The following is a 25,805-nucleotide window of genomic DNA, read 5'->3' on the forward strand; positions in this document are numbered from 1 at the left end:
TGTATTTCCGAAGGCATACTGGATATTTTGCGGAGGGGACCAACCTACATAATACATAGAATAAATAAGGTAATTAGTACTTTTTACGACTTTCTTTTATTCATTTAAAAAAAGGGAAATTTGCGAATACAACCATTTTTCAACGAACCGATAAAAAATTGCAACGCTTGTATGACAGCCATTCCAAAGCTTTTATTTGCGCGTAGAAATCTTTTCCTTTTCACTATAGAGAAACAACTATGGTCAGCATATGGCGACTGAGAGAAGTTTTAACGTTACAATAGTCTGTATAAGGAAACAGTGAAAAGTATAAAACCCCATTTCCTCCTATATTTTATCAAAAATATATTTGTTCACTATGATTTGTCATACAACCTGGAAGTTTTGATAAGTAAAAGACCCGTGCACTGTTATTGTTCGAATTAGGCAGATGATCTCCCTTCTTATTTGATGTTTATATTTAGTATGCAATCGCAATATGTAAAATCGGATATTACAGACTTAAGTTCGAATTAGACATATTCTATAGATAAGATAAGAATTTTATTAATCTAATCAAGAACCCATAAAGGGCATCATTTTACAACACAGTATGATTGGAAAAAGCAAAACAGAAAACTAATACCTACTATAACTTATGGACAGGATCAGAGTCTAACACAACATGTGTTTTATATAACTATTATATTAAATCTATAACAATAAAATATAAAATTATTTCATATATTTTGTTTACATCTGGATCTTATTTCTAAACCTTTAATAAGGTAATTTCCTAGGCACATGAGAGTTGGTAAATGCTCATTTGTGAACAGCCAGAAATATTTCTTATCATTAGGTAGTTTTTTAAAATTAGTACAAAAAGTGATAACTTTATCAAATAATAATTTCCTCTGTTCATCATATAATGGACAATTTACTGTAAAATGGGTCTCATCTTCAATAGAATTTGATCCATGTGATAAGCAGTGACGACATAGACGTTGAGTTCTCTCTTTGTATTTTTTACTATATCTATCTTTCTCAATTCTAAGATCATGAGCACTTATTCTCATTCTACATTTTTACATATAGCTCTTCTTATACTAAAATCTTTAATTGATAAATAAGCCTCCTTTACAACGTCAGTCTTGAGGTTGAAATAATTTTCTAATTTACTATTACCTTGTGATAAGGTTTCAGATCTTTTGACCAACCAAAATGATTTAAAACTATTACAAAGTTTACCTTTTACAAATTTAATTAATTTATTGAGCTTTGTATCTAAATTTTGTATATCAAGTGATTGAAGTACATATTTCATAGATGAATACCAACAATTAATGTTTTCTGCATCTTAAATTTTATTACAAACATAAGCATCATAAAGTAACCATGTGTCAAACTTGTTAAGCCTGTGTACATAGTTTACCATAGATATAATGACAGAAAAATAAGGAGGAAATCTTGCAATCTATATATATCCTGATAGAGTTATGTCCCTTGATATATCAAATTTTAGGTATCGGGTTAAAAATTTAGTGCACTCCGTCACACCATACTGATTTCAATTTTCTTCCAATTTTTATCTGAAGTTTCCACCTTAATAAATCATTGAATAAAAAGATAAATAAATTTAATAGTAAGATGATTGATTTTGTAAATCTCCCCTTTCAATTCATAAAAAGAAAAGTTGAAAATGTATCACTTTGTGCACCCCAAAACTGCAAAATAAGACATGAATTTCTTGATAAAAAAATATTCCGAAGCCGTGATATAGCCATATTTCCTAAGAGTATAGAAGATCATAGAAGTTATGTGACATCAATCGTTGAAATAAGTTCTAAATTTACACCCAAAAAAATGTACCAATCACAGGTAAAATTATTCAAACTAAATTCTTTCGCTGTTATTTATCTCAAAATAAATAAATACATACATATAGTGTTTAAACAGTTTCAAAAGAGAAAGGGAAAGCTTATGGAGGAGATCAGTGATTCAGTCTAGCAGTATTGAACAGTGACTATGATGGACGTAAAGTTAGCCTTTGATCATTTCCATAAATAAGGAAGTTTCTATTGAAGGTATTGTTCCGTCAGGACATTTCCATACTAGATACAATAGTCCTTTATCCAATGTTTCACCAGCGCTATAAATTATGGAATAGTTCAATAATAGCCGACTGTAGACGTTCAACACTTTAGTTATATCTTTCTATAGTTTCATCTAATAAAGATTGACGTTTTGTTGGTGAGATAAAGAAAATTCATTCGTTCATAGATTATTTTGCACAAATTTTTATACCAAGTTAGACTAGTATACAAAAGGCTGAATTCCCATGATAGCCCTTAAACCGAAATTGCCAATGCTTCCATTGTTATAAAATTCACAATTATAAAATTTGTATCAATTCATTATGCAAATTCGAGGAAAAGGTTTTGTTCCACGCCAGAGTAAATTACCCACTTAGCCCATTGCTGTTTCATTTAACAATGTTAAAACTGCTTATATGAAACTGATGTTGCTTTGGATTTGTTATTGTGGGCGACATACTAAATGAGACAAATGTCATGCATTTTTAAAGGTAGTTAAGAGAAATAATTGAGTAAAGATAATATTATTAGAAGATTTGATATCATAAATAAAATATGAAAGGAAAGTTGAAAACATGACAATGGGGGAAAACTGACGGAAAACTAAAGGTAAGTTCTGACAAATTTTTATTACTAAAAGTACTTAAGAAGTCGAATAGAGCAATAGAGCTTGAACTAGATATGCAGAAATGCTGGAAATATACAATAATTTCAATATATGATACATGTATATAAAAAAGGAGAGTTCAAACAAATATAACACAAAATCCAGATACAGACAAAATATGCAGTATATGTACGTTGCCTGACCAAACGTTAACTTTTAAACTATCCTCACGACTTAACTTCTGTGACCCGATTAATTTTTTTCAAAAATCAGATAGGCAAATAAAACCAAACTTTATCACTCGAGAATGTCTACATAAAAATGAATATGATTTTTCTGTTGACCAACTAACAAGACCACCGTTACTTTCAAAAAAAAAATTGTAACTACTATTTTAGCATTTATATAAGTGTCTTATAGATAGCTGTATTCCTGTTGATCCAATTTTGACAATAAATCATAAAAATAACACTTCCTTGTTATACTGAATAGTCATCGAAGATCAATTTCGTTTTGACTGACTTAACCAATTACTTGAATATTCGCTATTCTGTTTCAAAATAACAAGCGTTTTCAAAGACTGTTTAAATTGATAGTATTATTTATCTTAAGAAGCAGAAACAAATGAAGGGTCCGTGTGCTCGTTTTTGAGATATAAGCCATTGAGAATTTGGCGGGATTTTTTTTCTCTCTAGATTTATCATCGTTTAACATTAGTAAAATTGAGAAAGGAAATGGGGAATATGTCAAAGCGACAACAACCATAGAGCAGACAACAGCCGAAAGCCACCAATGGGTCTTCAATGTAGCGAGAAACCCCCGTATCCGGAGGCGTCCTTCAGCTGGCCCCTAAACTAATATGTATACTAATTCGGTGATAATGGACGTCATACTAAACTCCAAATTATACACAAGAAACTAAAATTAGAAATCATACAAAACTAACAAAGGCCAGAGGCTCCTTACTTGGGACAGGCGCAAAATTGCGGAGTACCTTTTTTTTCTGTTAAAAACGTCGAAAAATTAACAAGGATTTTATAAGATTTTCTAAGATAACATTTTAAACTATATGTACTCAAATTCTGGAAAGAAAAGTAGGGCTTAATGGGCAAAAAAATGGGTTATTACGCTTCAGGTTCGAGTAAATATGAGGCCATTCATATTGTAAATGATAATCAAAGTTCTAGGTCATTGTGATCTTTTCAACCAAGACCAATTCTCCTAATACAGAAACAAAATCAATATTTGTTATGCTCTGTATGAGAGGACACACCCAATCCCCGACATACGGAAGCGATAAAGCCTCAATGAATACTCAGTACAAACCTATATGTATAGTCTTTAGTTATACTATTATATAACGTTCATGTCAAGTGACCTTGGTAAAGTCAAAGGTTACAGGTTAACTAACTTAAGACATCATCAAAGACTGTTCAATTATTAATGGACCTTTGGTTTTAATTTTCTTTTCTTTCTTAATTAACTCAATCAATAGTTTATCTTTTATCATGTTTATATTGGCTTGACTAATTCAGGACTAGTAAAATGTATATATACTACAGTATATATTATATGAACAGTATGATAACAGTTGTGCTATGGATAGATACGCATGTCTGAAAATGTTTAGTATAAAATGTAAACTGTGAATTGTGCTATTTGATCAATTGTTTCTAATTTGTGTTTGTTGTGTAAAACTTTCTTTCTAAAGTTGTAACTATGGTAAGTGGGTTTTTTTATTGGCTGATTTTAAATTGCACTTTTCTCTGTATCCTTTGTTATTCCTCTGATCGAGAAGATAAGAATTTAAAATAACCTTTATTAACCTCATCAAGTGTATAGGAATTGTCATAATGTGTAAAGTTTGTCAAAGCTTGTTATTCTTTCTACGGTTGTTTTCTCATCGAAAAATGTTGTACTGGCCTATCCAAACATTGGCGATCAGTTAAAATGAACCTTTGGTGTGTCCGACAAACGCTTGTCCGTATATTGACCGCTAGATTTTTTTCTTGATCTTTTGGTTCACTGTTTTTTTTTTCATTTGTGAGACCACATTTTTGAATACAAAGATATAGGATTTTCTAGGTTTGAATAGTATAAAGCAGAACTTGACAACCTACGATAAACCAGACACCATCTTTGTTAGTCTTAGATTTAGCAGCTGAGCATTTAAAAAGTCTTTAGAAAATCAACAATGATCACATCAAGCTTTTGGAGATGTTGATTTTTCGCCATTTTAGGCATCGAAATTTCATTTCCGTGATGATAAAAAGCCTTAGAATTTGCGTACAATACATGATGTCCTTAAATCACATGAGCTCCATCTTTCTCTAATTAATTCCATTCACTAGATCTGTAGACTTGTACATTTCGCAAATGAGATTACATTATAGAAAAGAATTCTAGGGATTTTATGTATAGTTCTTTTTTAAAATTGTCTTTTGAAATATTAGTGATTTCTGCTTGAAGAAAATCTAGATTTGTTTCCTTTCATATCTATTGAATTGGTGACCAATTCCCAATTAACATTAAACATTGAATATATCACTAAGCATGCTCCAACAGTATTAGTTTTGCAACAAAATTAGTGTCAGCACAATATTTCTGTAAAGCTGGGATTATCGGTCACCAAGGTTCTGTGCATGACTTAAATAGAACAGTATAATCCAACAACAGATGCGAACCCAATCATTTTGGAAATAAAGGGGGTAACAACCCTCAGAGCACCATGCAACGTTTACATAATAAAATAAAATCGAAACAGGAGGAGGGAGGGGTCTTACCTCACCAGTAATACAAATAAACATTCCATGTTCGGTCACATTTTACCGAGCATTGTTTGCGTTATTTCTCTGTCAGGTAACGATACAACGTGAATGATAAGATTTCCATCCACACTATGACAATAAGGGGACGACTATTCATTTGGGGGAGGGGATATGTTTATTTTCCCTTTTGTACAAAATGTTTTTCCTGCATTTTGCATTTTTTTTTAGCTTATTTGTACACCTAATCGAAGTATTCATGTTCACAGGATTTCGATTTGGATTTTTTTCAAACATTTGTTCATTCCTTTGTACAAAAAGTTAAAAAGAAAAAAGACGGTTAGATATTCACAAAAACTTGCAGTTGGACTGCATTTCCTTCTCACTTGCTTTATAATTAAAAACAGACTTTTGTACAGTTTAATGTTCCTAATGCAATACATTAGATTTTTTAGTATTGCTAAATATTTGATCAATACCAGGAAGTTGAACTTGGTGACCACCAGAAATAGAAAGTTCAACTTGTCGACATATAAACCTGGAGAGTTAACTAATATTAACTCATCAGATCAATAAAAAGCAGGAAAAAAACAACTTCTATGTAACAAAAACACAGCCTTGACGTAGACGTCGCGAGGTATTTGTACTTATACCCTAAAAACAAAAAAGACAAAAAGTACAAATGTGAGAGTACTCCAGTAACTGACTGCTAGTTCAAAGCCAAAAAACAACTAATTCAAACAATCATGTATTTTAAAAGACTAATGTAACAAAATTAAGGAGATGTGGTATGATTGCCAATGACACAACTATCCGCCAAACCTTCAACAAAGAGAAAACTCATACTGTATAGTCGGTTATAGAAGTCCCAGACATAACACATATGGGTCATTATAAAAAAAACCTTGCAAAACTATGTTATTTGGTTTGTTTCAGTCAAAAGACATGAAAATATATCAAAATGTATCAAAATAACACTTGCATATGTTAGATATGAATGTTTTGTGATACAATATACAGTTTACAGTATGAAATGTTATAAAAACATCCTTAATGTTTTGTTAAACCCTTTGACATAGCCAGAATCAACTGTTATTTTTTTACTATTAATCCTTTCAGACCTGTAATAGGACTATTATTCATATCATTTGTTGGTAACACCATTGACACGATTCTATGAAAGGATGACCTAAAAATGTAAAAATTGAAGGAACTCTTCATTTTTCCCATTGCATATTTCTGAATATCGTTGCTACAATACTATAGAATAGAGGGACACATTTTAATGTTTTAACCAATGACATCTTTTTTAAAAATATTACCTCATAGAAATTTGCATTTTTTTTATAATGACCCATATGTGACATTTAAATTGGGAAAACTTTAGCCTCGGTCACACCTTACCGGATAGCTCGAACAGACGCCTAACGGATAACTTTTTTTCAATCCGTTCATGTCCGTTAGACGTCCGTCCATATCCGTTGCATGTCCGTTAAGCGTACGTTTTATCCGTCGACGTCCGTTCTGTCCGGTGGAAAATTTTGAGCATGTTTAAAACTTTGAACGGACGTCCAACGGATAAAATGTCCGTTGAACGTCCGTTAGGCGTCCGTTTTTTACGGTACTCGTCCGTTTCGTTTCCGTTTTGTATCCGTTACGTGTCCGTTATACATCCGTTGGAGGTCTGGAAGATAAATTCACCAACGGACTTCTACCGGACGTTTAACGGATAAAACGGATGAGAAACGGACTTCTACTGGACGTATAACGGATGATGAACGGATCTGAAACGGATAAATGCCAATTGAAATTTCGCGTCAGAAATGCCAATTATTGGTATGTCAGATTTCTTAAGGTTCGTGAATTCTTATTTTCATAATCGATCTTAGAGTATAGGCACGTCTTCACAATCAAGCAGTTCTTATTCAGGCCAGACACTGCCCTTTGGCGGAATTTTTGAAGAACAAACCAAAACCAGTTACACAGAAACATTTTGAATATTTATTCGATTTACATGTACTTTTATTGTCGCCTATGATTTTTCCGTACATCTTGTTCATCCGTTTTATCCGGTACGCTTCCGTTAGGTGTCCGTTTGGGCGTATGACAATTGCGCCGATTTTGAAAATTTTCATTCTTTCATTTGCGCCGATTTTATATTTTTTCCTAATTGGATTTACAGGTAATTACAGGTAAGTTAATACTTTTACATTGGCTGAGCACAGAGTATAAAGACAAATCAAGTAACCTTGCAATTGGTTAATGGCTATCCAAATGTTATGGGTAACCATTCCTTTCCCTAAATGAAATCGATGACTGCTTCACGATTGACATTGTCTGACGCTCCGCTCCTTCTGGTGACAAATGTCATACATTCTTAGACAACGTACAAGTACACATTCCATAACCGTCAACCAATTCGTGATGACGTCCATAAAATTAACGAAGGGATGATTTCAACTTCACCATTTGGAACTCTTGGTTTAATAGCTTCCTTGTGAGAAAATGCGAACTCTAGAAATGCCCCCACCAGTACGTATGCCAGACAAAGAAAAGATGGCCTTCGTTATCGACAATTACGCCAAATATAGAAGAGACGAAATCATAAGAAAGGAATATATTAGATGTGTTGCCTATCCATACTCGGCAAGAACAGAATTATGATTTGAATGTATTCCGTTTTTATGGATTTGAATGCTGTACATATATTTTTAATTCGTCATTTTAGTATAAACAAAGTGCTTTTATCTTAGGTTTTTACTTCTTGATTTTAAGCAGGAGACAACAGTTATATACATGTTATGATTGACAATTCATAACATATGTACAACTGGCTAACGGAAGAGGTCTTTAATGATAAATGAAAATAACATTACTGGTATGGAGAGTTGTCTCATTGGCACTCATACCACATCTTCTTATATCATTTCACCTGTAATTTACCTGTTATTTACCTTTAAAAAAATCGGCGCAAATGAAAGAGCAAATACAAAACGCCGGTCCGTTTTATGCGGTACTCGTCCGTTGGATGTACGTTCGACATCCGTTCTGTCCGGTACGTGTCCGTTTCTCGTACGTTGCATATCCGGTGTGTGTCCGTTATGCATCCGCTACACGTCCGTTTTATTCGGTCAGTACATCAACGTACTCCCAACGGATAACAATTTTGTCAACGTACAACTTTTATTTTCGTCCGTTAGTCGTCCGTTCGTGCTATCCGGTAAGGTGTGACCGAGGCTTAATAAAGGTCTAATTTATAACAAAACATATTTAGGAAATATGAAATACATAACCCAACGGCAACCACTGAACTACAGACTCCTGACTTGGGACTTATAAGGTTATTTACGACATGAAGACTTTTCACTAGCTTTTTCATGGTTTTGTCGTTGGGTTGCTGTCTCATTGACGTACCTCTAGAACTCTTTTTTTTTTGTTCGCAGATGTTTTTTACACGAGTACGCTTTTTAACACACACACTGGTTGCAATAGCTGTACTGTATATTGTAAAATGAAAGTTGATTTCAAAATCAGACAAGAGTTATTACCTCTGAGAAACGTAAATTTCAGAAATTGAGAATAAAATAAGGTGTATATACAGTGTGATTTGATCCCGTTGTAATCCAATAGAATTATCCAATGATATACAATGTCCATCGATTCACAATACCAGTAAGCCCGAGTCTAAAAGTCGTTTCCGCGAATATTTCAAAAGAATATTGTATTTGCTGGTGAATTATAGGATTCGGTCTCTCTCTCGAATAAATGCTACGAGACCGTTACGTCGTATAAATAAAAGAAACCCTTGATTTATGGCGAATTATTTAATAGAGAATATCTGCATTCTTCCATTGATGCCCGTTATCGCTGTATTCAGAGCTGGCTTTCCCTTTCAATGTTAATAATACAGCTTATCCGATTAATATCTTTTTCTTCGTTTAATTTCAATATCCATTCTTTGATAAAGAGTGATCATTAATGATCGGAGGACATAAAGTATCTTTACTAATTTGAAAATCTTTTCATTTCGAATCAATGTGACGTGACAATCAAAGTCAAAAGAGGAAGACTGAATCAGAAGGGTAATTAATAGACGACACACAATTTCAAAACTTTAGAACTTCAACCGAGCTGGAGGATTTAACATATGATCAAAGACTAGTGGAATATATATGTTCGATAGGTCGGACAAGTAAAAAATATAAATGGTTTAAGGAAGATCGGAATATGGAAATAAAGGTAAGGAGAAGTTTATAAACCATAGACACATAATACAAAATCGATTCTAAATTATACTTACTTTTTTTACATCTTTTTGTGCATATAATTTATTCTACACAACGTGGTGTTTTAACTGAAAACTAACTAAACCAAAGGAAAAAAACATAGGAAACTCTTCCATATTTTAACAGACCTCGGTGTATTGAAGGACATCAATATCAATAGATAAATTGGTATATGAAAAAAAAAAAACATAGATCTTCTTTAGGTTTACTTTTTCAGTTTGATTGCAATGTCGTTCTTATTCATTTTCTTCGATTAACACTTACAGACTGTCGTAAGTGTGCCAAAATTGCAATTTTAATGACATCTAGTTGGAAAGAAAAATTTAAGTAAAATATTTGATTAAGTAATTGTACAAGGTGTATTCAATATATAGCATATATTGAAAATATATGTTTCTAAACATAAGACTTCTCTATCCTTTACCTAGATATTCCTCATTATTGTCTTAAAGAAAAATAAAAAAAATAAGTCAAACTTTGTTTCATAAAAGTTTCCATTTAAGATACACATGTCTTGTATAAGGAACGGGCAATTATATATTGGAAAAAATGATTAACACACGAAGTTGCTATGCTTGATTTTTTTTGTAGACGAAACTTTTGTTACCTTTGGAAGTCGTCTTTTCAACAGACCGTTGACATTTTTATGGGAACCAAATTTGCTCTTCTTCTATTGGAAATATTCCTTTATTCATATCAAAAAGATCAATAGTTCACCAAGTTATAATCTATCCATGTCGTCTTGGGTAACCCTAATCGCATACAGTATATTATGACTATTATGACATAGCTGATCTTAAACTTCAGTATCATTGAGTCTATAAACAAATATGTTAAAGGTGTTCATGCTGTTTTCTTAAATCATGATTTGAATACCAAGTAGTATGAAATTCAAAACAGTGTAGCTGTGGCCATTGATTGACCCATCAAAATCATCCATTGACTGGGACAATTTACGTGAACGTTTGTCTGTAACAACCACTGTTCATGACGTACCTACGATAGACATTTAAACTGTGGGGTCAACAAAGGTTTCTTAACGCCTTTAATTATAAAATAATTCGAAAAATTAATCAGGAATAACCTTTGTGTTTTGATTTATATAATTGATATAAATCAAAATATCGTGTTATTTCTGATTAATTTTTCGAATTACTTTATTTAGGTGTTGAGAACCTTTGGTGACCCCATAGTTTAAGTGTCTTTAAAAAGTACATTAAGTGAGCATTGGTCGTTACATACAAACGTTCACCTAAATTGTCCCAGTCACACGGCCGACACTCGGCTAACCGAGAGATTGGTCGGTTAATCTATATTGAGAATGCGGCTATATGGGCGATTGGTCTGTTAATAGGGTTGGTTATACGTCTGTTAAGAGTAAAACGCTTAATTTAATGTTAAACTCTATTAAATATACAGATTTTTGACATGTTATAAGAACAAAATCAAAAAAAGAAAAGTGTCTGACAAAATGATATCTATCATAGAACATTTTGCACTTGTAAAAACATTTCTTAGTCTGCGCAGTTTTCAGTAAAACTAAAAGGCGTCGCGCAAGTATGTAGTATCTATGCTTATACGCATAGCAATTTTTTTAATAACAGGCGAAACAAACACATTTAGATATCATTTAAAGGACAAAAAATAGTACTGTGATCTTAAAAAATAAATTGACAGTAGTAAATATTTCGTAATTGTGAAATAACGTGAATAATACCACGTTTTGGTGAAAATTATGGGAATAAAGTCTGTTAATGGGTTGGACAATTGAAATTGTGCCAGTTAAGAGTTATTTAGCCACGACAATAATTTTGCTACCTTTATATTTTCCCCTTAAAAAATTTAAGAATGAGATGTTCCTGAGTAAACAGGAATGACATGACGGTGCCACAGTACCCTAGAAAGAGCATTTTTATTTTGACTTTCTTTGCATATTATTGAAGGGTGTGTCACTTCAATATAAAGTGATATGGATTGGCCTCTGGAATATGCATGAATTTTTTATTGACATTTTCAATCAGCCTTACTTTTTGTGTCTGTTCGAAGTAGCACGTTGTCAATTCCGACTGAAAGTGTCTTTCTAATACAAGACAGGGTACATATAACGTGTTCTCGTTCACATTTGAACATGATATTCGTCACTGGACGTTAAACCATAATTCGTCAGCATCATCCAATTGGTTCTTTTCTTCTATTACTTAATCATATGTTGTTTACAAATCACTCTAAAGAAGTAAACGGAAAGGAGCGAATGCAGCTACATTTGGTTATTTTAAGTTTCAATTCATTTTATTCCGTTTAGTTCCTTTCTACATAAGTGCGGAGGAGAACTACAGTTGTCTATTGTGGCCGGTGAAGTCCATTTCGCGTTTTCGCGATTTCGCCTTTCATATTCTATAGGGCGAAAACGCAAAATCGCGAAAAGTGAAATCGCGAAGTCGAAAACGCGTAAACGCGAAGTCGAAAACGAGAAATCCGTTTCGCGTTTTCGACTTCGCAATTTCGCGTTTTTGCCATATAGAATATGTAAGGCGAAAACGCTAAAACGCAAAATGGCACTAACCTGCCACCATAGGTGTCCGCATGTAAACTTCTAGAATTTGTCACCAATATAAGTACATCGCAATCCGTTACTGTTTCAAAAGCCATCGGTGTTTCATGTGTGTATTCTTAAACAAGTATTATTTTTCTCTAGTTTTTAGCAATGAATCACTCTCTACTGTCCTTATATATTATTCTATATTCTTCGTTTCCATCCAGAGTCTCGTGTATACCATGAGGGTCCGGATTGGGGGTATTGTTTATTTCTATATTCTTTAAATTGTTATGTAATTTTTTTCTACATTTTATTTATCTTACTCATTATTCTTTCTTTATTTTTCATATTTTGTCATCCCAATATATTTTACTTACTGATGTTTAGTTACATTACGACGTTTATCTCTGATTTATATACTGGTTACCAATGTAGATGACAAATTAGTGTCATTCAATGAAAATTAAACAGAATCAACATGACATATGCGATCATTCTTGTATAAAATTAATATTACTTCAATATTACACTTTTTGAAACCATTTTTATCAATTTTCAATTTCATGTGTTGTTTCCGTATATGTAATGTTTCATTGCTCATGTGTTGTTTTCGTATATTTTAGCCGCTCGTCTTGAGCCTACTCATTTGATGCGATAACACCCCATATAGCAATAAAATTATACTTTTATTGCCATTCATAACTCTTAACAGACCAACTAACAGACCGGGTTTTATACATCCGACCCATTAACAGACCAGGTTTTAAATAAAGATTGATTTATGTCACCAAAATACAGATTTTCGTGTAGATTTTTTACATAATGATATCAATATGGTTAACAAACATAATACCTTTCTTTTTTCGATGTTCAAAATACTGAATGCAAGTAAATTTAATCAATGTGTCATTTTGTGTACATTTTATGTGTGTAAAATGTGTATAAATTTATAGATGAGTAACCCGCCTTTTCATTTTATAGATCGTACATCGAAGCTAGAAAAATAATAATTACACCATTGAATTCAGTACATTGAATTGTTTTGTTAGACATAAATACTTTTTATGATGAAAATATATTTAGAAAGATATACAATGAAACATGCTGAACTTTCAATGTTTTTCTCGATAACACCTGATTAACAGACTTTAGCCAACCCGATTAACAGACCAACCGCCGATATAGCCGCATACTCAATATAGATTAACCGACCAATCTCTCGGTTAGCCGAGTGTCGGCCGTGAGTCAATGAATGATTTTAATGTGTCAATCAATGGCCACAGCTACACTGTTTTGAATTTCATACTATTAAAATTCTAGTGTTGCTGTATAGTTACATTTAAAAATGTCATTGTGGTTATTCATCTCAAAAGTTCATCAAACCTTTCAACAAACTTGTTCAGAAGTGATATAGTTACGATAATGTTGTCAGATCTTTGAAGATGTCATTTTTTGAATTGGTATTGTTACTCTCATGCATCAGAAATAAACAAATTTAATCTAAAACCATTTTTTGATATAATGCGAGTTGTATTCTTCTAGTATATTTTGTGTTTGTATAATACTAAACCCCTAACGGGAGGGATCATATGTGATGAAGACATAATCTTTCAATTAGTGTAATGGAGGTCTGGAGCTGGCATGTCAGTTACTGTTAGTAGTCATTTGTTAATTTATGTATCTTGATCATTTTGCTTAGTTACTTCGGTAACCTATTCTAATATCGGACTCGAACTCTTTAACTGAGTTTTACTGTGACTTTTGCTGTGTGTTTGTTTATACTACATTGGCTAGAGGTGTAAAAGGGAGTGAGGTGTTGTGATATCACAAAACATGTGCAACCCCGCTGCATTTTTCGCCTGTCCCAAGTCAGGAGACTCCGACCTTTGTTATACTTTTTGTTCATTTATATATGTTTGGAAGTTTAGTGTAACGTCCATTTTCACTAGTTCACATTTTTTAAGGGGCCAGCTGAAGCCCGCCTCCGGTTGCGGGTTTTCTCGCTGTGTTGCAGGCCTTGGACAGTTTTCTGCTCTTTGGTCTGGTTATTTTCTCTTTGAGACATTCCCCGTTTTCATTCTCAATTCTATTGAAAACAATCATAATTTTTATCAAGATTTTTCATAGACAAAAACTTTATAACAGTATGTTTACCATTAAAGCCCTTTGCTGGACAAACTCCTTTTTGGATCTTTAGTTGCTGTGTATAAATACGCAGCAACGTCCGGTCGGAAATAAAACTTTAAACCTAAAGAATCGTGCACAAAGTGTCACACTCTTGTTACATGGAAGTTCTATCCGGAGTCCGAATGTGGCCTCTTGGAGGGTTAAGCTTTTTGTTTATTGTCTTACATGGCTTTCACGTGAGTTCTCTTATCCAGTTACAGTCTTAATGCTTGTCGATCATCTTGGACGACCAACTCAGTCTGAAGAACTTTTATAAGTGGATTATTGTTCATTTATTTTAGTCCTGGATATGCTTCAAATATTTGTCACTGGACGAAAAGCAGATTTATTCCAAATTTTGACTTTTTACATTAGAAAATTTGATAATGCTGAAACCTGTTGTGAGACCCCAGTTTCGATTTTGATATACTCATTCCCAAACCGGAGTATGCTAATTTAGGTATTGACAGACACCCAAAGTGTAAATCGCTTGCCTCAATAGATTTATAGGTGAAGCTACACTACTGATTTAATTTTAAATGTTTGGAAAAAGGACATAATTTTGCCATATCATACAAGAAGTTTTGATACCACCATGAAAATGTTTTAAATCTTGAGAAGTTTGGTGATAAGAAGATCACCTCAATTGAAGGTTTCTAGTTCAACATTCATATATAGTAGCAGACATCATGGCATTGATGGTACTTTGTCCACCCTGTCCTTTTACTTTGAAACTTCGTGGCCGATTTAACTTTGATATTCAGGAATAGTGATCTAGCGGTCTTCTATACATACATGATCGTCGTCACGTGATCGTCGTTTTGGTTCCGTCCGATTGGATGAAAACATGACTGCATGAGAAGATCTTTGAAACTGATCGGCAAATTATTAGAGAGTCATCTACAAATGATGGCCATTTTGTTTTAGTCAGGTGACTTCAATGATAAACGTCTATGTGAAATCATGTTTTCCTCTTTTTCTCTGAAACTGTGTGGCAAATATAAATCTTTGCTTGGAATTTTGTATCAAACTTAAAAGGATGATATACGTAGATCCTTTAAAATGTTTTCAATTAATTTCTTCATTATAATAACTTGTTTTTATCTGAAGCTACCAAATCTTTAAAATATTACTGCAATTAAAATTGAAATGCATTCCATGATTTATTGTCAGGTTGAAGGGTGATCAAGTGGCAAGAATATTGACAATGTTCACATATAGTACCACCGAAAACTAAAAGAAATTAACTTTTTATCGTTTTGCGTAAGTGAAACAAAGCGTGCACGTATAGTTTGTATGCAAGGTACTATACATGAATCATGCCAATTGAAGATAAAAAAACACATATTTTGGTAGTCTTTAATGTCTTTTGTTTGAGACCGTATTTCGACCATTTAATATCACTAGTTTTTGTCGAGCCTACGACTTCTGTCGCAGAAAGCTCGACATAGGGATAGTGATTCTGTGGCGGCGGCGGCGTCGTTGGCTAACTTCTGAAAAGGTTTATATTTTAGAGGATGGAAGACCTGAATGCTTCATACTTTGTATATAGATGCCTCATGTTACGAAGCTTCAGTCAGTCACGTGTTCAATATCCTTGACCTTATTTTCATGGTTCAGTGACTACTTGAAAAAAAGCTCTTATTAAAAGTAATAGGATAACTATGTTTGGTATGTGTGTACATTACAAGGTCCTCATGCCTGTCAGACAGTTTTAACTTGACCTCGACCTCATTTCATGGATCAGTGAACAAGGTTAAGTTTTGGTGGTCAAGTCCATATCTCAGATAATATAAGCAATAGGTCTAGTATATTCGGTGTATGTAAAGACTGTAAGGTGTACATGTCCAACTGGCAGGTGTCAAATGACCTTGACCTAATTTTCATGGTTCAGCGGTCAAAGTAAAGTTTTTGAGTTTTAATTTTTTTTTCCTAATATTAGTACAATATGCAGGTCAACTGGTGGATGCTAATATTTTATGATCTATTATATGTCAGTCGCGCAGGTTTTATTTGAACTTGACCTCATTTTAACGGTTCATTGCTCAGTGTTATTTTTGTGTGTTCCTGTCTGTTTTTCTTAATGCCCGTGTCACACTGTCCCGATTTTTATATACGATGGACACCCGAATGCGAAAATTGTAAGTTCGTACGAAGTTGGTCCCGATCTCGTTAAAATACCAAAAAGTGACCGAAGCAAGTACGATGAATAACGAAGTCTATACGATGGTGCCGAAATTATATACGATAGCAAAAGATGGACATACGAAGGTTAACCGAAGACGGGTACTTAAGCTTCATATCTCAGCCGAAGCCTACACGATGGATCACGAAGGCTACACGATGGATTACAAAGGCTACACGATGGATTACGATGGCCATACGATGTCTAAAAGACGTCGTGTACAGCTTACGATGCATTTAAATTATATTCCTAAGGCATCACGCGTTTTAATTTGTTTGATCAATATTGAATATATATTATATTGTACATTTCATTTCTGGTTTAATCATAAGACGGTGTTACTCGTTAAGAATATCTTAAGCGCTATTGACTTTAAAGTTCAAAAGGTCAAGGTCACAGTGGCAGTTGTAATACAAGGCAATATCACCCTTGTGGACACTCTAAAACCAATATGCTTCAAAAGATTTTAACCACATTTGGTATATTGTTCCTCCTTGTAATGATCTGACATTTTTTACGTTCAAGGCCAAAGGTCAAGGTCATGCAGATGGACTTGTTTTTTCTCCTTGAAATAGCATAATACACAGGAAATTGGTTGCTCATTTTTTTACCTCCTGGTTCTAAAGCCAATATTAAAGGTATTTCCAGTTACTGAATGTTTTGGTTGATTTCTAAAAAAATAGTTTATGTGTCAAATATGCATATTCAATTTACCATTTTCTGCATGTGCCATATACACATATAGTGTCCATATTTGTCCCCAATATGTTACATACGAGGGGATGCCACGCTCGGCATTGCCTTGTTTGAACTGTAAGATGTGTGCACTAGTCTGAATAATCACCCATAATTATGCCCATGTTTACTGATCTATCTTAAAGGTAAGGTAATGGGTTCGTTGATCCCTTTTTATTCAAAAAGAGCTCTTTCCAGGAGAATATCATACTAATATAAACAAAAGGAAGGATGTGGGGAAAGCAACAAATGCGTCAAAATATGACATATAGAAAACAAAATGGTTATGGAGTAAACATTCGTGTTACAACAACTCAGACGATACATAAAAAATCAGAATAATGAAGAAAAGGTTGGTTTCCCTATATACGTGTACCTGCAGTGTTGGTGTAAGAGGCGCGTTTATGATTTTCATTATGTTACTTGATATGAAAAATTGACAAAAAAAATTATTTTACTTGTAAAAGTAAATCCTGAGCCTGTAATAGCTGCTCTTCTTGTTCAGTTTGAATTAATAGAATCAATGCTGTCGCCTTTCTTGTTCTCATAGAATCATATGATATGAGCTCCATGTTTTGTGAACGTCTTTCTTAACTGTCGTATTAGACTGACCAGTGCATATCGCGCATGGCACTTTAAATGTATTTTAGCGCGAAAATTAACTTACATTTAGCTGGATTTATTGCCGTCGTAGTTCCATCTTGTCGCCGTCGTACTTTTATTCGATGGCAACACGACGGGATTACGAGGTCTTCACGAAGTCGTGTTGCCATCGTAAGACCTTCGGGTAGCTTCGTGATTCATTCGTGTAGACATCGTAATGTCAAAACTGCCCGATGGAAATGATGGAAACACGAATGCAATACGATGTTCAAAGATGCATGCCCGGTGACATTACGATGGTGAGGATGGTGATACGAACTCAACACGAACCCTGAACATCGGACGCACCTTCGGGGATTTTTTAACATGTTAAAAAATTTAGAACCCTTCCCGAAGTTGTCCCCGAAGGCTAGAAAAAGTGGCCAATGGTTCTACGATGGTTAAAGATGGCACTACGAATAGCCCGATCTGGATACGATCAGTCCCGATTTTGAAAATTTACATAATCGTGTTGCCATCGGCGTAAAAATCGGGACAGTGTGACGCGGGCAACTATAAGTAATAAGTTTTAGCTGTACATGTCTGCCTGGCATGGTTCATCTGACCTTGACCTCATTTTCATGGTTCATTGGTCAATGTTTAGTTTTCTTGGTTAATGTTAAGTTTATGTGACAGTTGTAATAATGCTTTATAATTAGGACTATCAACATAATATCAATGATTAGTAAAGAAGGCGAGACATTTCAGTGTGTGCATTCTTGTATTAGACATAAGAAGATGTGGTATGAGTGCCAATAAGACACTTTTTTGTTTGTTAGATTTATGTCTCATTGATTTAAGCCTACATCTATTTGTTTATGTAAAAAGAAGGAATCATGCGCATTTTCTTTTAAAATGGTAAACTCTTTATGAGAATTGATTTTATTTAATATCAGATCGAGGCAAAATTTATTTCATTTATACAAGGAAAACCTCATTTGAATGCGTTTGTGCAATTGGTTCTATTCAGCTTCCAGCTATGAAATAAACTCATGTAAAATCTATCTTTATTATAAAGACTACAAAATCTAGTTTGGTTGTTTTGTATTTGTTCAAAGCAAAATTTATTCAAAAAGCAATTAATTATAGTTCTGTGACAGAATTGCATTGAATGTCGTTTGATCCAATTGTTTCTTTGGTTTCCAACGTATGCAAATCCACTTTGGAATCCAGTTTTAACTACTTATTCACGTAGTAAATCACAAGCGCTTTGGATTGAAATCAACATAGGCAGAAAATACAATCCCCAGTAATGATTTTCTTCTATTGACAGACTACAATCACAAGCTTTTATTCTTTGCTATAACACTCTTTTATAAATATATTTCATAAATACCTTTTTAGTTTATTCATTAAGTTTCAATACTCTTTGAAAGACCCTTTTCACAGTCACGAAATATACTTAATTGGTCTTTATGAATGAGCTTTATAAAGGTAATTTGAAATAAAGAAATTAAATGTTTGTAACGAACAATATGCTTTGTTTTTTAAGCAATACGATTTGATAAAAGCCTTTGTGCAATCGTTTCATTATTGTATGTGAAATAAAAGCGACTGCATGGTATAATTTAGACGTTATTTGTTTCTAGCATAGTTGTGTTCGTTTATTGTGTTTTCATCTTTTTCCATTGTTCACACTAACAAATATTCTTTGAGAATATGCAGCCTTCACATGACGTGTTTTTACCATACAAAAATCATTGTACAGGAATCGGGTTACCACCATACACGATCATCTGTTTTTTGCAGAGTTTCGTGTAAAATAGAACTGAGTTAAGAAATTCTACCCTGAGATTTATGAAACAGTCTTATGTATCGGCTTCCAATGGTAATTGATTAATCCATAATGAGGAAATTCAAATTTGGTTTATGTAGTGTAGGTGGGAAGAGTTTTTAAGGCATCAAAAGTTATGCTGCAGGGATAGACTATTACTGTCACCAATAAAGGTAGGATATGGTGAATTTTTTTAATGAATCACTAAAACATATGAAAGGAATTTGTATCTATTTATTATCAAGTTATGTAAATGTATTTGTTCACTCATTTCAAAAATGTAAAAATGAAATAAAATTTTAGAAAACCCAAAACTAAACGGATTGTTCTTATACAATGCTATAATTCATATTTGTATAATAAGGGGGGATAATATCTGATGAAACTAACAAGGTGGATAAGAGAGTGTCTCTTCAATTCTCACTCCTTTTTTCTTCGTTTTTGATTTTTTTAAGCAATCGTCGACAGTATTGGTTCTAAACTCAGAGAGCCTGTTACTGAAGTTGAAAGTGGTTATTTTACCAGGATATAACATGTTTCCGCTAAGGTTGCATAATTAGCATGATGTATATCGGAAGTCTTTGTGACATAGTCACTACAAAGCTTATATAATTAACGTATAATTAATGAAAACCCGAACACAATTTGCAATTTTTTACTGTTTTTATCACAAAGTTTTGTTATTAGACACATCAATATTCAGAAGTCAATTAAGTGTAATATGATTAAACGCTGTGATAGTATCACCATTAACGATAATGTATTGAGGATTATCGAAACGTGTAAAAAAGCAGGATACAGAGTTAAAGGATAGTAGCGGTTCCCTCGTAACCTCTTTTGAACTTACATGCGGATGATGATAGGTTATATCTGGTTTAAAATACTATTCAATACTCGACAGTATTTAACACATTTGCAAACACGAACTCTTTATTGGTGGATGATTTACTAAGCCGAATATTGATAAAATGTTTTATATTCGATTTTTGATAAGAGTTCTCTTTTGAAATCAACAAAAGTGAAACCTTTCAACTACTCCGTGTTTCGCTGAGATATTACTGTTACATTAAAGTCTACGGGGAAATTTATTATCCATTTGAAAAAGAACTTATTAAATGCATTTAGTCAGAAAATCCACACTCACTGATTCTATTGTAAATCTTGCAAATAAAAACTTTTAAAATTCTCGAGCGAATTGGTGTAAATGGTTAAATGTTATTAAAATGTTCTATCAGCGTGTCCAAAAAAACAAAAGCTACCACGCCAAACGCATAGATGCCATAGAATATACAAGAAAGAAACGTTTCATGTTAACATGTGTAAATTAGCATCAAAATGATCAGGGATTTACTTCAATGATATTTTTAAAAAATTTATTTCTGGTAAAAAGACCACACTGAAAGTGAAATGGAATTTATAAAGAGGTAAGTGAATTAGAATCTGCAAAAGACTGACATTTTTTTTTATAAATGATATTGGTTTTAACCTGAGAAATGTTTAGGAATAATGATTTGATGATTTCGGGGACCATCTTTTAAAGTCTTTATCAATGACTTTAAATTTAAATGAGGGTGCGGAAGTATCCGGACTGGTTCTAGTCATTTAAATTAGATAAAGGGTGAGGCTATTCATAGAGGGTCAGGGGGAAATAAAACCTTATGTTTTAACTTTTGTGTTGTTGTTTTTGTTTGCATTAGTATTCTGATTTATGTTTTTTTTTTAATAAATTATCTTCATGTTTCATCTTTTTTGATTCATTACATTTGTAAATGTGTTCTTGGTTTACTTTTTAAATTGTTATTTGTATGGAGAGTTGTCTCATTGGCACTCACACCACATCTTCCTATATCTTGTTCTTATTCATATGACAGTTGCAATAACCAATGTTTATTTATGGTGTCCTCCATTCTTATTTTCCACAGAGGGACTGGATATATAAACCGCTTTTATTGTAATGTCTTTCCAATAGAAGCAAGAACACATTGAATAAATTAAGATATGAAAAACATTTACCTAAAAAATTAGTGGAAATTGTTTTTTAAAACGGGGGTCCATACCCCAATCACCTGGTTGTCCACTATAAAGGTTTATGCTGGTTTATATTGAAGCTTCTAGTTTAACGAAAAAGATAGACAGAAGGCAGTTTGGTGTAGCTTTAAGGTCTACCGGGACAAACAGGATATGTTGGTAGAAAAAAGTTAAACATACATATGTACATTTGTATATCAAAGTCCAAAAGTTTGAAACCTCGTTAGATCATCGTGTTTCACTTTTCCTTTAAGAAGATTTTATATTGTTTGCAGCTCTTTGAAAGTTCAAAATGTTTGTAGACTCGGTGCGATTTAGAGCTTGTCAAAGATTGAAGACACTTGTTCCGATGGAAGCAGCAGCTTGAAGGAAAGTGTTGAATACCCATTATCTAGTATTTCTGTTTTGTGAACTGTATACCAATTCTGAAATTTATTGAATAAAACCTATATACACATTGATATGGGTTAGAAAAAAATTGCACTTTCGAATGAATGAAAGCAAATAGTTAGTTGCATAATATAAGAATAAAAAACGAATAGGGTAACAATCATTCAGAGGGTTAGACCTAGATTTCACTCAATATTCCCTGCACTTCACACCCCCCCCCCCCCCCCCTCCAAAAAAAAAACCCCCGCCTGACACCACTCAATGTCGAATGTGTAAGTAGAAGTACAGTCTATTTCTGTTTTTATCACATTCCTTTGACGCAAATAAATCTACTTCTGCTTTGTTCGATGATCTTTTGAACAGCTACAACTTTGTACAATTATGTAAGGAAAATCAAAAACTATTTTCTAGTCCTTTATATTCAGAAGTCATTTACACATGCATTTCAAACGAGTTGATCAATATTTATCTCTTCATTAAAAGTGCATTTTCGTTTTCCGGATCTATTAGCAAGAGAATTTGTATAGATTCAGACGAAACAATTTAACGGTTGAGATAAAAAAGAAGAAATGTTACCATGATTAACAAATTAATATTTACATTTCTATATAATGTGTAATTTATTTCCTTCCAATCACCGTGTGTTATGTATATTACTATAGAATTAAAATACCGACAGTTGAAATTGTTATCGGTTATTATATCATTTACCGATATCAGAATAATGGACATGTTTGCATTCAGTGTGTGTGTGTTTGTGTGAGAGAAGGAGAAAAATCAAATATAAGTCGATTTTTCATGAAAAATAACTTATATTTTGGACTTAGTCTATCGCTTTCCTTTCTCAAAGTATCTATAATACTAAAATTACGAGGTCCAATTTTTAGCTGTATTTGGCATAACATTTAGGAGTTTTGGTCCTTAATGCTCTTCAACTTCGTACTGTATTTGACCTTTTTAACTTTTTTGGATTCGAGCGTCACTGATGAGTCTTTTGTAGACGAAACGCGCGTCTGGCGTATATACAAAATTTAGTCCTGGTATCTATGATGAGTTTATTTACAACCACTGGGTCGATGCCACTGCTGGTGGAGATTTATTTCTCCGAGGGTATCACCAGCCCAGTAGTCAGCACTTTTTGTGCTGACATAAATTATCATCGATATGGTTATATTTATAAATTAACTGTTTACAAAATTTTGAATTTTTGAAAAACTAAGGCTTTTCTACCTCAGGCATAGATTACCTTAGCTGTATTTGGCATAACATTTAGGAATTTTGGTCCTTAATACTCTTCAAATTCGTTCTTTATTTGGCCTTTTTAACTTTTTTGGATTCGAGCGTCACTGATGAGTCTTTTGTAGACGAAACGCGTGTCTGGCGTATATTCAAAATTTAGTCCTGTTATCTATGATGAGTTTATTTATCAGCCGTCATGGGGTAAACGACAAACCAAAGAATCCAACTTTATATAAAACTAATATATAGGACAATGGTGTTAATTAAAAATTACACCACTCCAGACCCTTTTGTTTTCCACATAATTAATATTGCCAATAATTAACAAGTTCCGGGTCGAATCCGATACCGATACCAAGAGTTTAGGTGTCATACCACCAATTACTCCCTCCAATCATGGAAGTATTATATTGTCAATATAATACTTCCATGCTCCAATTTAGAAAGTAGGCCTACTCGGACAAAAAATAGTGCATTTGATGTCATTGTTTACTTAAACTAACCAACAAATTGGCAGAAATGAAACTTTCGGCGAAAGAGAAATATATAAAGACCATTTTGAGCTAAAATTTACTTGTTTATGAGTTTGCATTCAAAACTGAGGATTAATGCACTCCATAGTATACTAGTTTAAGATTTCCAGTATGATGACAATACAAATACTAAAAATCTGGACTCAAAATAAGGCGTATAGGTACAGTTTTCAATTTGAAAGGCGACATGACATAAAACAGCTAATTAAGGATCCAACTTTATCTATATCTAAAATATGACAATGCTGTTGATTAAAAAATACTTCATTCCAGGCCCTTTTGTTTTCCAAATAATTAATATTACCAATAATTGATTTGTTCCAGTGCATCTTAATGACTTAATCAGATGACAATACCCATACTAAAATAAGGCTTACGCATAGTTATATACCTTAATTCAGTCACGGACCCGCGATATCACGGGTGTGTTCTAATAATAATAATAGTACTAAATGGGGGAAATTTCTTAGAATTGATACATATGGAAATTCTCATATAATCAATAAAATAATCTTTCACGGACCTTTCTAAAGAATGTAATTATTTTTACTCTAAAATCTACTTTCAGATGATATAAAATTTAGTTGATTTAAAAAAATGCTATTATTTGACTCTGATAAATCACTGTTTGAATGCAGAGCTTACACATTGTAAAACCAAAAGGTTGACTAGGGTATGTAAATATGGGTTTTATCTAACTTATTCCACACTGAGGTAAAACTTCTGCCAATGTAAGCTTTCTGTTTGGATGTGAGGGCTGTAAAAATATAAACCACTTTCGGTAATATTAATATTTTAATTAAATTGAATGTTTGCCCCTATCAAAATTACCCCCATTTCACAGTGTCAGTCCCATATATTACAGTAGACCTTCTTTGTAGAACCTATCGAATATAGGGTAATATATACATGTCATTTATCTTTGCTTCAAATAAAAAAAAACATGGCATTGATAACGTTTCATTTTGTCAAGTACTGCAGTGAAAATATAAGGCAACATTTCATTCTACCTAAGAAAACAACTAGCACCAGATGTAAACAAAGCAGCTGTTCATCACTTTTGTTTCCAATTTACCAGCTTTAACGGGTCACCTAAAGTAAACAAAAAATTAAGCAATACCAAATAAGAACGTTGCTTAGGAAAAAAACCCGAGATATATATTTATGATTAAGAACACAATTCTACAATGAAATACAGTGGTACTTTCCTGTTTGTCTATTTTTTTTAGCCATGGCGTTAATTTTCGATCTATAAGTTTGACTGTTCCTTTGGTATCTTTTGCCCCTCTTTCTACTGCCGTTAAATTCACGAAACATTTTTTCCATCCTATATGAACATGAAGCTGGTTGTGACGTACATTGTTTATGTCACATAACACCTATCCACTGTATTTATCAAAATTTATTCCTGTCCTTAGAATCAATGAAATAACATATGTCATGTGCATTTCAAAGAGGTGACAATATAGAAACCATAAAGGTTGACTGTGTGGGTATTTATTGGAAAGAGGTTTTCATGCAGCTAGTTTACGGGATTCACAAATACGCAACCACGTACAAAAGTCATCAAAGACACGAGGCTTTTAAGGTGTAACACCACTAATTCGGGCCCGCCCAGAAAGCACATACCAGAAAGTAGTACATATTTAACACAAAATAGTTCCTACGCATGAGTGTAACTTTCTAAATATGTAGAACATTTATTGTAATTTTGGATATTTAAAAAACTGCACCAAATTTTAAAAAGAGGTTACATTTTGCCTCTTTGTCAGATCTGAAGTACCTGTTTTGGTATATCCGAAGTTCCGGGTGTGTCTGCTTGAAATTGAGGAATTTAACATAGAAAG

The 25,805-nt window shown here is 33.1% G+C and overlaps 1 long non-coding RNA gene across 2 annotated transcripts in view; it reads left to right on the forward strand.

The window, feature by feature from the left end:
- Positions 1 to 19,568: 19,568 nt before the first annotated feature.
- Positions 19,569 to 25,805, forward strand: part of LOC139517557 (uncharacterized) — a 109,222-nt gene continuing 102,985 nt past the window's right edge. For both annotated transcript variants that reach the window (XR_011663154.1, XR_011663157.1), the window contains exon 1: positions 19,569 to 19,941. This is a non-coding gene — a long non-coding RNA (uncharacterized lncRNA). The remainder of the gene's footprint in view (positions 19,942 to 25,805) is intronic.

The sequence above is a fragment of the Mytilus edulis genome, chromosome 3 (assembly GCF_963676685.1).
Source record: "Mytilus edulis chromosome 3, xbMytEdul2.2, whole genome shotgun sequence".
NCBI lineage: Eukaryota > Metazoa > Mollusca > Bivalvia > Mytilida > Mytilidae > Mytilus > Mytilus edulis.